Source organism: Varroa jacobsoni, unplaced genomic scaffold (genome assembly GCF_002532875.2).
Source record: "Varroa jacobsoni isolate VJ856 unplaced genomic scaffold, vjacob_1.0 scaffold_401, whole genome shotgun sequence".
Classification (NCBI taxonomy): Eukaryota; Metazoa; Arthropoda; class Arachnida; order Mesostigmata; family Varroidae; genus Varroa; species Varroa jacobsoni.
Window position 1 is genome coordinate 219,680 of NW_019213303.1, and position 9,379 is coordinate 229,058.

Below are 9,379 nucleotides of genomic sequence, written 5' to 3' on the forward strand. Positions count from 1 at the left end.
CGTTCCCTATAGGATTCGGGAACTATATCGTCGCTTGTTCGCCTTGCGCAGATTATGATCAGGTTCGGTGGCTTTAGCTGGCCGTACCCTAAACGCGATCGATCTAGAGTAGGAGAACATCGTCGGCGGCTATAGAAGTACACGGCTGTGTGTACGGCGGTATACACAGCCGTGTACTTCTTGCTTATCTTCATGCTGATAGTGATAATGGTATTAATAGTAGTATGATAAACTAATGCGCTACGATAAGTTATTGCACATTATAGAGCATTCTCCTGTCGCGTTTTGGAATCCATTAAAACTAGCTATACATACAAATTTATTTACTACAAGAGCTAACAAGCTTGGCATGCCAACTGAAACTGGTCGTTCCGTAAGTGTTTGTTGAAATTTTAACTTGATACATACACTGTGCGCTGTCTGAAAAAGTCAATTGGAACTAATGGATCAAAAGTTATTTCTGAACAAGCAAGTATCTGAAAATGCTATTGGGCTAACAGAAATATAGGCACGATACCGCAGAAAATTTCAAGCAGATCTATAAAATTAACCAGCCGAAAAAAAAAAGCTAGAACAAAGCATTAAAGAAAAACCAAACTCAACTAGTGAGTTTGGTGTCGGTACATCAGGTGTCCATCGCATCGTTTTGAGTAGGAAAGTTACATTGAAACAATGTCGCGTGCCATCAATGAAGACGATACGGATCGATAGAAACCATGCGGCGAGTAAAACCTCTAAAATTAGGATGTGTAGCTTTCGTGGGCTTTAGTGGTTGGAGCAAATTTATACTGAATAGCATTACTAATCGACAAAACGATGCTTACTGGACAACTATTACACATTAATGCTATATAAGTTTATAAAGGTTTACATTTCAAGCAAGGCATTGATTGGACTATTCTCTTTGATAGCACAGCGAACGGTTCTGGATCAGGTTGCTAGACAAATTCGCGCTCGTACCATAGTGAATTCCTTTAACAAGAAGGAGCAAGGAGAAACATACCTTGATGAGGACCTTCCAAGCAGGTTCGTTGAGCAAGCGGGTCCCAATGAACGCTTTGTACATTTTCCATACGTGATGTCAATCGATTTTTTTTCGTGACCTATCTACGCGAGAACAGCGATTACACTGGAACATTTAAAAGCCACAGTCAAGCAACAATGAGGTACAACGCTCAAAGATGTGTTTCTTGAAGTTCAAGAATCAGTGGCTCGGCCTCGTTAGCACTGTATTTACCAAAATGGTAGTAACTTTGACCATCTGCGGTAAAAGAGGTATCTACACATTTTATTACTTAGATAATCATTTTATGTCATTACAGATGAAAGCTATAATAATTAGAGTGCGTATATACGTTTCGGGACGTTTTGTTAGTATGTACTTTATCTACACACATGCGCTGGATAGTAGCGTTGGGCTGAATCCGTATGTACACGATTTTTTTCTTCATTCTTCGCTTGGTAAGTATGCTACCGTAGCAAAAATATTTACCAATATATAACAATAACAACGATGAATTCTGCCATTGTTGGCAACATCAACTGTTGAATTGTTATGATAGCGCCGTATGTTAGCCTATAATATAACACTATCATACGCTCTTGCCCTTCCAAAAAACAACACGACACACGCATATGCATAGTATAGATCTCACAAAACGTACATGTCCCAAGAAATAATTGCGCAAATGTAGCATCGCTTAGGAAAGAGTTCCTGCAGGACTAACCAATAGCCCAGCGCCTAGCGGCAACAGATTGAGCCTACCGAGTTCCGCTCTGGATTCATCGAGTTCGAGGCTGTCAATTTAGCCAAAAGAAATCAGCTATTTACTATGCCCAGTGAAGTGATTGCGAGAACTAATTGAATTGGCCTGAATGCCTCACTATTTACGGAGCATACTTATTCGTTAAGATAACAATAAACTAGTAAAAATAAAAATATACCTATAGCTCTGTAGAAGAATTTCTTCAGAAGCATTCTGCCGCCTGGACAGTGCCCACGGCTAACCTACAACGTCACCCCATAAGACACGAATGACCAATACGACCCCGTACTTTGTTGAAGACTATCAAAGCCGACCAAGAGGGTATAACAAAGCTATAAACTCGAATCGTCTGTTGAGCCATATTCGATTGCTGTTGCAATGTGCCATTGAGACATTCAGAGCTATGTTCAGTTTCAGAGTAAGCGATAAGCCCGTTTGAGCCTGTACTGCTTAAGCATTCCTTCATTCGTACGAAATCTTATACCAAACTTGTAGTGGAACTTCATAGAACTGCTTATAGTGGATGCTATGGAGAGCTGAGGTATCGCTTAACACACACTGATCGTATATTACGCGTCTGCGATTGTCAATACGTCTTATTTGCAGTAACCGGGTTCAAATAATATTAGAGGCCAGGCAGAAAGGGGCTTACCGGTACTTAGAGCATGATAGTTCATTATGCTGAAATGAAGAACTTGTTCAACATGGAATTCACTTTTGGCACTAAATTCAGAAGAAGCAAACAAATAATCCGGTAATTATTTACAACCGAGTTAGTTGCTTGAAATGAAGTCCTGCTTTAAAAATAAGTTCAAACGACACAAATAAAAGATACCAAGAAGTTTCATATTCACATATATAAAAGCTAATTCTATAAATTACGTAAGTTAAGTTCATTATATGTATAGAAGCATATCAACTTCAGCAATTGTCGGGCATAGTGTTCGATATTTTTTTTATTATAACTACTTAGTGGAAGGTAACTTGTTTCAAAAACAATACGGTCCGGCATAACACAATAGAAATGATCTTGTTGAAATAATTTTGTTGAGCAAAAAAAACGTACTGTGCATCGTTCCTGGGTTACTCGAGTTTGTTCTAATGAAACTATTTGTTCGACCCGGCGCCACCTAGCGGGATGGCGGCGGCCTGAAAACAGAAAACCGTTCCTTCCATTATTCACGTGGTAAATTGCTTGCCAAATACTGTGATCAAAGTGTAACTGCAGTGGTTAAAGACCAAACGCTTAGAAAGGGCTACATTCTATATAAAGCCGACTAACGAAAGGTAGCCGGTCTCCGAAATAGTAAATCCTTCTATTCTTCGAGCTAGTTATAATATGATTCCTATATGGGACAATGTATTTATTTACGCTGGGATTTGGGCAGGAAATCTCTTTTGCAGAGCTCGTTTGTGATTTTGACCTTACGCTTGCCCTCAGTTAAAGCTTTTTTTTTTTTTTTTTTTTTACCCATCCTTTTAAATGTATGCGTTCCACAAAACAGTTACCCTCATACTCAAGGCAAAACATGTATTAGTTACTGCTCACCGACCCGTCTAAGGATTTTTACATACATTGGTCAATATCAGTCTTACTGTTTTTCACGTTACTTAGGGCCAAAATAGCTAATATGTATTGTAATATTGACAATGCGGTAATTCATCTTGTGTTTAATTATGTGCATGCTTAGTTATCGTCCCCTTCGTAAGCATCTTCTTCAAAAGGAGCAGAAAAAACAACGACTGAGTGAAGGTAGTAGTGCCATTAAACAAGTTTCTGTTTGTTCTATGACGTGTTGAGTTTTGGATACGATGAAGGCACAGATGAATGATTTAAGGAAGAGTGTTCCTTAAGACATATGCTTCGAACCAGATGTTCTATAAGCAGGAGCTTCTGAGAATTTCAGGCTCTAGATAAAGTAGTTTTCCTAGTGTGATGAAATAAACCGCATCCTGAGATACCGTATTTTGAATCTCAGATATTATGAGATCCTATGTAAGAGTTCCGTTTCTAATTTACTTTGAATGATCATTTCAGTAGTCGTTCGGCGACTGAGAAGTTACCATTCGAACATTCGATTATAAGTTGAAGACAGATCGTCTTAAAATAACGCATGCTATGTGGTGCAATCATTTTCAGGAATCAATAGGCCGAATCAAAACTTGAAGTAGGCCCCTGATGACGTGCGTTTTGCACTTCCTTTGTCTACTCAAAAATCAGCAATGCGCATCGTTTGCTTCCAATGGTGAAGTGCTTTTCCTGAAGTGGAGACCGAAGTTCAATTCACTATCGATGCCATCGTCAAATAACTTGGATAGACCATTAAACTTTCTATCTGTCCAGCTTCATACACAATTCGACAATCCTTGTCGCTTCAAACAGCAGACAAACTAATACTAGCAAGAATAAAAGTAATTTTAAACGCCTAATTATTCTCAGAAAGTAGTAGATGTTGTATACTCGCTACAATATACGGTACTGACACGCGTTTGATTAACTCAGATTAGAATTATACAACAGATACATTCGATATTGAGGCAAAGTTTCGGCTAAAGGCGATTAATTGCCCTATTCTGGAACGCGAGCCTTCCGAGAGTTGGCTGGAAAAGAAGATAGAGTTTTTCGCACAAAATGTCAGTGTGTGGTCAGTATTTTATTGGTTTTCTTCAAATCTTCTTGGTGCGCCCGGCGACCTGATAGCATGTTTGGAAAATCACTAGCATAAACAGGCGAAAGGGCAGCAAACGTCTCGAATTTGCCGTACAAGAGTGCCTCGATTCATTTTTAATGTATGCTACCACCGTAAAATCTATGCAAACAAGACCTGCTGAAGTCAGACCAACAAATACAGTTTGGCTTTAGCTTAGTAATTATAGCACAAGAAAAATTAATTAACTTTATTACTTATTACTCATATAAGATTTTCTCGACTCCACCTAATGTAACTTAGATGAAGGCCCTTTTGTACTGAGACAATATATATATATCATCAAGTTAATACGTATTCCATGTACGTGCTATAATTACAGTAACTTTCTAATTATGTTGGAACAACAACAACAACAACAAACCTGCCTTAGGCGTAAGACAGTTTTGGATGACAACTTAATTTCCGATTAAGCTAAACTGTTATGTATTTATGAAATTGAGTACATTGATTGATCACTCAGTCGATAAATTGCCCCGTTGGCGGGCATCCAAAGGACGTGAAGATAAGCAATGATATTAGACGGCTCGATTTAATTACTGTAATCATATATACAGGTTGAAACATATTCTGTCTCGACCTAAAATCAAAACTTACTTAAGGCAGATCGGGTTCTTTAATTGTGCTTCTTTCCGCAACGACACAATTTGACTCCTACGGTTTAGGATAATTGATTTCCTTTGGTATAGTCTGCAGTACTACACAGAAGTTTTTATTATTTACGAGCGGAATTTTTGATGGTTTTCTTCCTTACAGGCTAATTCATAACTGATAATCAAGGTGCTCAGAGGGCGATTTACACGATATGGATGCTATCGGCTTTTTGCTTTCGTAGCGGCTATATAATCAGCGAGTCAGCTTTTTTTTTTTTAGAAATAAAGTAAACGTTAACTTACGCGCGTATGGTCAAGCGGCTTTATCCCCATGAGGAAAGCGAAATGGCTTTGCCGCTGTGGTTACCAACTCATCGGAGGGGGCCGCCTCTCCCTCCTATTATTTTCCACCTACTCTCAACATTGCTAATACATAAACGACGCCTAAACGCAACTATCTCAAAAGCTTACATGTATTATGCACCCAACGGTCTCTTATTTGGCACAGTTCATATCCCGACACATTAGAAAAGTGCTTGAGACCGAGTCATTTATGTAGGGCAGGTCAATGGCGTCCTTCTAACAGCGCACGTGGTCGATGACGGGACATTTTTACTAATCAAAGCTGTGCCATGCACTCGTACTTTTAAGGCACTTCATAATCAGCTGTGACAGTCGTACTTTCAAAGGGTCGTTGTTAGGCAGTGATACAGCCTTGAATGTTACTTTTTGAGTGGCGCGTTTGGATGACAAGGGGAGTTTGTTAAGCACGAAATACGGTGACGGACGCCCGTTGGAGGTAGGGCGCCCATTAATTTTCAAATGTCATCTTCCTGGTTACTTACGAAGAAAGATAGCGCTCATCCTCGTTGTTCGAACGCCAGTGTCGAGCTCTTCGAAGAAGTGTGACATTTATAGAGATCATCCGTCATACTTTTCTGGAGTTGAAGAAAAGCAGGAATGAGCATAGAGGAAAATGAATTAAGACTGACCCCGGGAAAGAAAGTAAAGAGTATAAAGTAAAGAGAAAAATGCAATGATTTATAAATATAGCTTCTATTGGTATTAGCATACACAAGAAAATATCATATCATAAGTAGTCTAGTTGAGTTAAATGGTAACTTTGTTTGTTTATACAGTAATATAAGAGGTGGATGCTTCAGGCTAACCAAACATTTCCTCAGTATGTAGTACTTTGTTACAAACAACGCTAGATCTAAGTGAACATTGATATATATCTAACACGCATTATATATTTTCTTATATATAGTAACGTCAGAAAGAAATAGTATAGTATTCGGTAACAAGCACCATTAACAGGCTGTAAGGGCATAATAATCTTTACACGTTAGTCTAGTCAAAAGCTTCGGTGTCGGTGAAATTTAAAGTAAATTGCATCCTAAAACTAGAGAAAGTGTATCGTGAGGTTCAACGATCGTTCATTTGATATGCTTAATATGTATGGATAAAGCAATATTGTGTTCTGCAAGAAGAAAAATTCGCACAGCTGGCGGAGTGACGGTTAGAGCAACTTGACGAGCTCCGCAAACCAGTATGCTTGTTGCGTTCTTTCAAAGAATAAGACGACGATACAATATGGTGGGAGAAAGACAGCCTTTAAATGCATCAAACGACGCTTTCAGGGTAAACTTCCCCGTATCCGCTTGTTCCGGCCTGCTTCAAATCACTCAGTTCTATAAAATCGTTTGTCGCCAAATCCCTGAACTTCTCAGGCGAAACTATCCAAATCGCCTTTTAGAATTATAGATACGTTTCGCGTGTTTGGGGCAACTAGACTTCAAGTGAACTCAACATGCGGCCTCAAACAGTTTTTCGTTCTTCTGTTAAAACGACTAAGTGAAATTCTATTCTCGTCGCCTCGATCAGAATCGGAGCTTTCGTAAGATGCGTAAGGCTAATAAGATACCTGTACGTCGCACCGCCTTTGAGTATGAACCATATGCGCCTTAAGTGGATACGCATCTGCAACGTCGAAATCTCTGCCTAGCCGTTAGAAAGCATTCTTAAAAGTCTAGGTTTCACCGCGTCTATACCCCTAAAGAACTGTTGAAAAAATACTGCCGTATGTATAATGTCGGCCATTTTTTTCCTTGAATATAATATGTAACAAAATTTGACCTTGATGCTTTACGTTTCTTTTTCACGAAATGTCTGGTTATCGTTGGGTAAAGGTAATTCAATAGCCACATTGTCCTATCTATCATCTAATCTCCAAAATGCTGGATCACGCCGCTCAAGTCTTGCCTGCAGTGTTAGCTGTCTTTAGGCTTTTACGTACGCCCGCGTTTGCTCAAACTGGAAACGTTGATGACATACGGTCTTATTAGATACGCCTTTCTGCGATACGATAGCTACTTAATCTAATCCTTAACAAAGTTCTTCGTGTCGTCAAGCATACCTTCATGCGGTTGGCCGTAGCACGAAACAAAGGGCGTCTAGACCCGGCTTCCAACGTGGACAAACTCACGCACTTCTAATTTTAGCAGGCAAACGCCTGACCGCTAAATCATTGAAGGATCATTCACCCTCCCCCCCTCCCCCCAACCCGATTGAATCATGCAGACGTGCACAGTAGTGTTTACAAACCTGCATGCGTATTACTTTACCGATTCGCTCTTTTACTTAGGTGGAAATTGTCATTTTGATTATTCTCTAAGTTTAGGTAGGAGCATGATGGCGTCGATAACGACGGTGGTCACGACCTTGACGGGTGATCTTTACAGCAAGATGGGAGAAAGAAGCTCATTGTCCTTCATTGTAGTGTGGATCTGGCCAATGGTACGAAACGGTGACTCGACAGCTTTACTCAGCGTGCGCGTTCTCTCTCATTCCTCTTTCTTCGCCTCATTCGCCTGGATCGTGAGCAATTCTGCGTCAGACAGTGGGGACAGCAAACGCTTCTGTTAGTGTGCGGTAGGCCGGGCGATTGTTTCTCCTACTTTTTCAAAACCTCCTCTTTCAAAACGCAAGGACATTAATGGGCCGAGAATTGCGTCGAACCGAAAGGGAGGATCAATCGAAATCCTTTCATCAATTTTCATTTTGAAACACTGTAGGAAATATAACGAAGGAAAGATAAACAAGTACAAAGAAAGAACGAGCAAGTAAGCAGACAGAAAACTACGTCTCTTCGTCGCGGACAAAGTTAATCGTCGGATTTCAACGAGGCGTCGGCTGCAACCAGAAGTAAAGGTCCACGGAAACGGTGTGCAAGAGATACAGGTTGCGGGTTCTCAGAAATAATATCTGAGTTTTTGCAAATCGGTTGAATTTATCGGGTGACAAAGCTCTTTACTCACAGGGATATCAGAAACCATAATAATGGCCAGATCACTATACGGAATCTGCAAGGTAACAGTAGTAATAATACTTAATAAAACGATTAGGCTTTCTTTTTGCGATACTAACATATTAATTTTTACATATAATAATAATAATAAATAATTACCGCATTTGTAGATAACTTGGCTTATTACTAATATCAGATATACGCACTATTTACACAGTTTGATTAGAACATCGTTGTCTCGCCTGCGTTCTCGTTGAATTACTATTCGTTTTCATATAAAACCTTTCGAGCGCTATTCCCTGTTTCTTCGGTAGGGCATTTTGCTAGCCTATCGCTAAAATATAATAAAATCGCTCTGCTATAAAAAGATTGTAATTCTGGCCCAAAAAGTGTTAAGTTGTTGATTTTCCTCTGATCTATTGTCGTGCTCCCGCCTGTAAACTCAAGAGAACGCTTGTTAGAAGCCTGTATGGCTAAGAGTATAAGTATAGCATCATACTTTATTTTTACCGGAACACGTTAAGTAATGATTACTGATTTAACATCATGATGATATATACATAATATCGATGGTCGAAGTGATATTGACTCCTCTTTAAAATACAAAACTATTTAGCTAGCCATTAACGTGAACACGCTCTACTATTCTAGTTCGATGTCTATCCGTTTTTGTGGAAATTTCAGACCGTAATGTCACCGAACACGCACAAAATACTGCACTTATTTGAAACTTTTTCAGTAGTCAGAAAAATTTGGTGATTGCAAAATAAAAATTTTCCGACTTTATAATCTGCATAATACTTGATAAATAGAAACTGCAACAGGCTAAAGTAACTACTAAAAAGCTCACAGTTGTGTTGCGCATGCTACCACCTCACAACCCCGTAGAATGTGTTGAAACAGTTGCAATTCCACTTGTACAGGTTATTTATATTATACACTCTGTTTGAGCCACAAATCTCACACAAATCTGGCGATAGGTACAATCTCTGGTGATAGGTA

At 39.4% G+C, this 9,379-nt stretch overlaps 1 long non-coding RNA gene across 2 annotated transcripts in view; it reads left to right on the forward strand.

Annotated features, from left to right (window-relative positions):
* LOC111260112 (uncharacterized) overlaps nucleotides 1-9,130 on the forward strand; it is a 79,704-nt gene extending 70,574 nt beyond the window's left edge. The window contains exons 5-6 of one of the 2 annotated variants that reach the window (XR_002680091.2): nucleotides 7,751-8,439; nucleotides 9,062-9,130. This is a non-coding gene — a long non-coding RNA (uncharacterized LOC111260112). Of the gene's footprint in view, nucleotides 1-7,750 lie in introns of both variants that reach the window. The other variant, XR_002680090.2, reaches the window with a different exon arrangement.
* The last annotated feature ends 249 nt before the right edge of the window (nucleotides 9,131-9,379 follow it).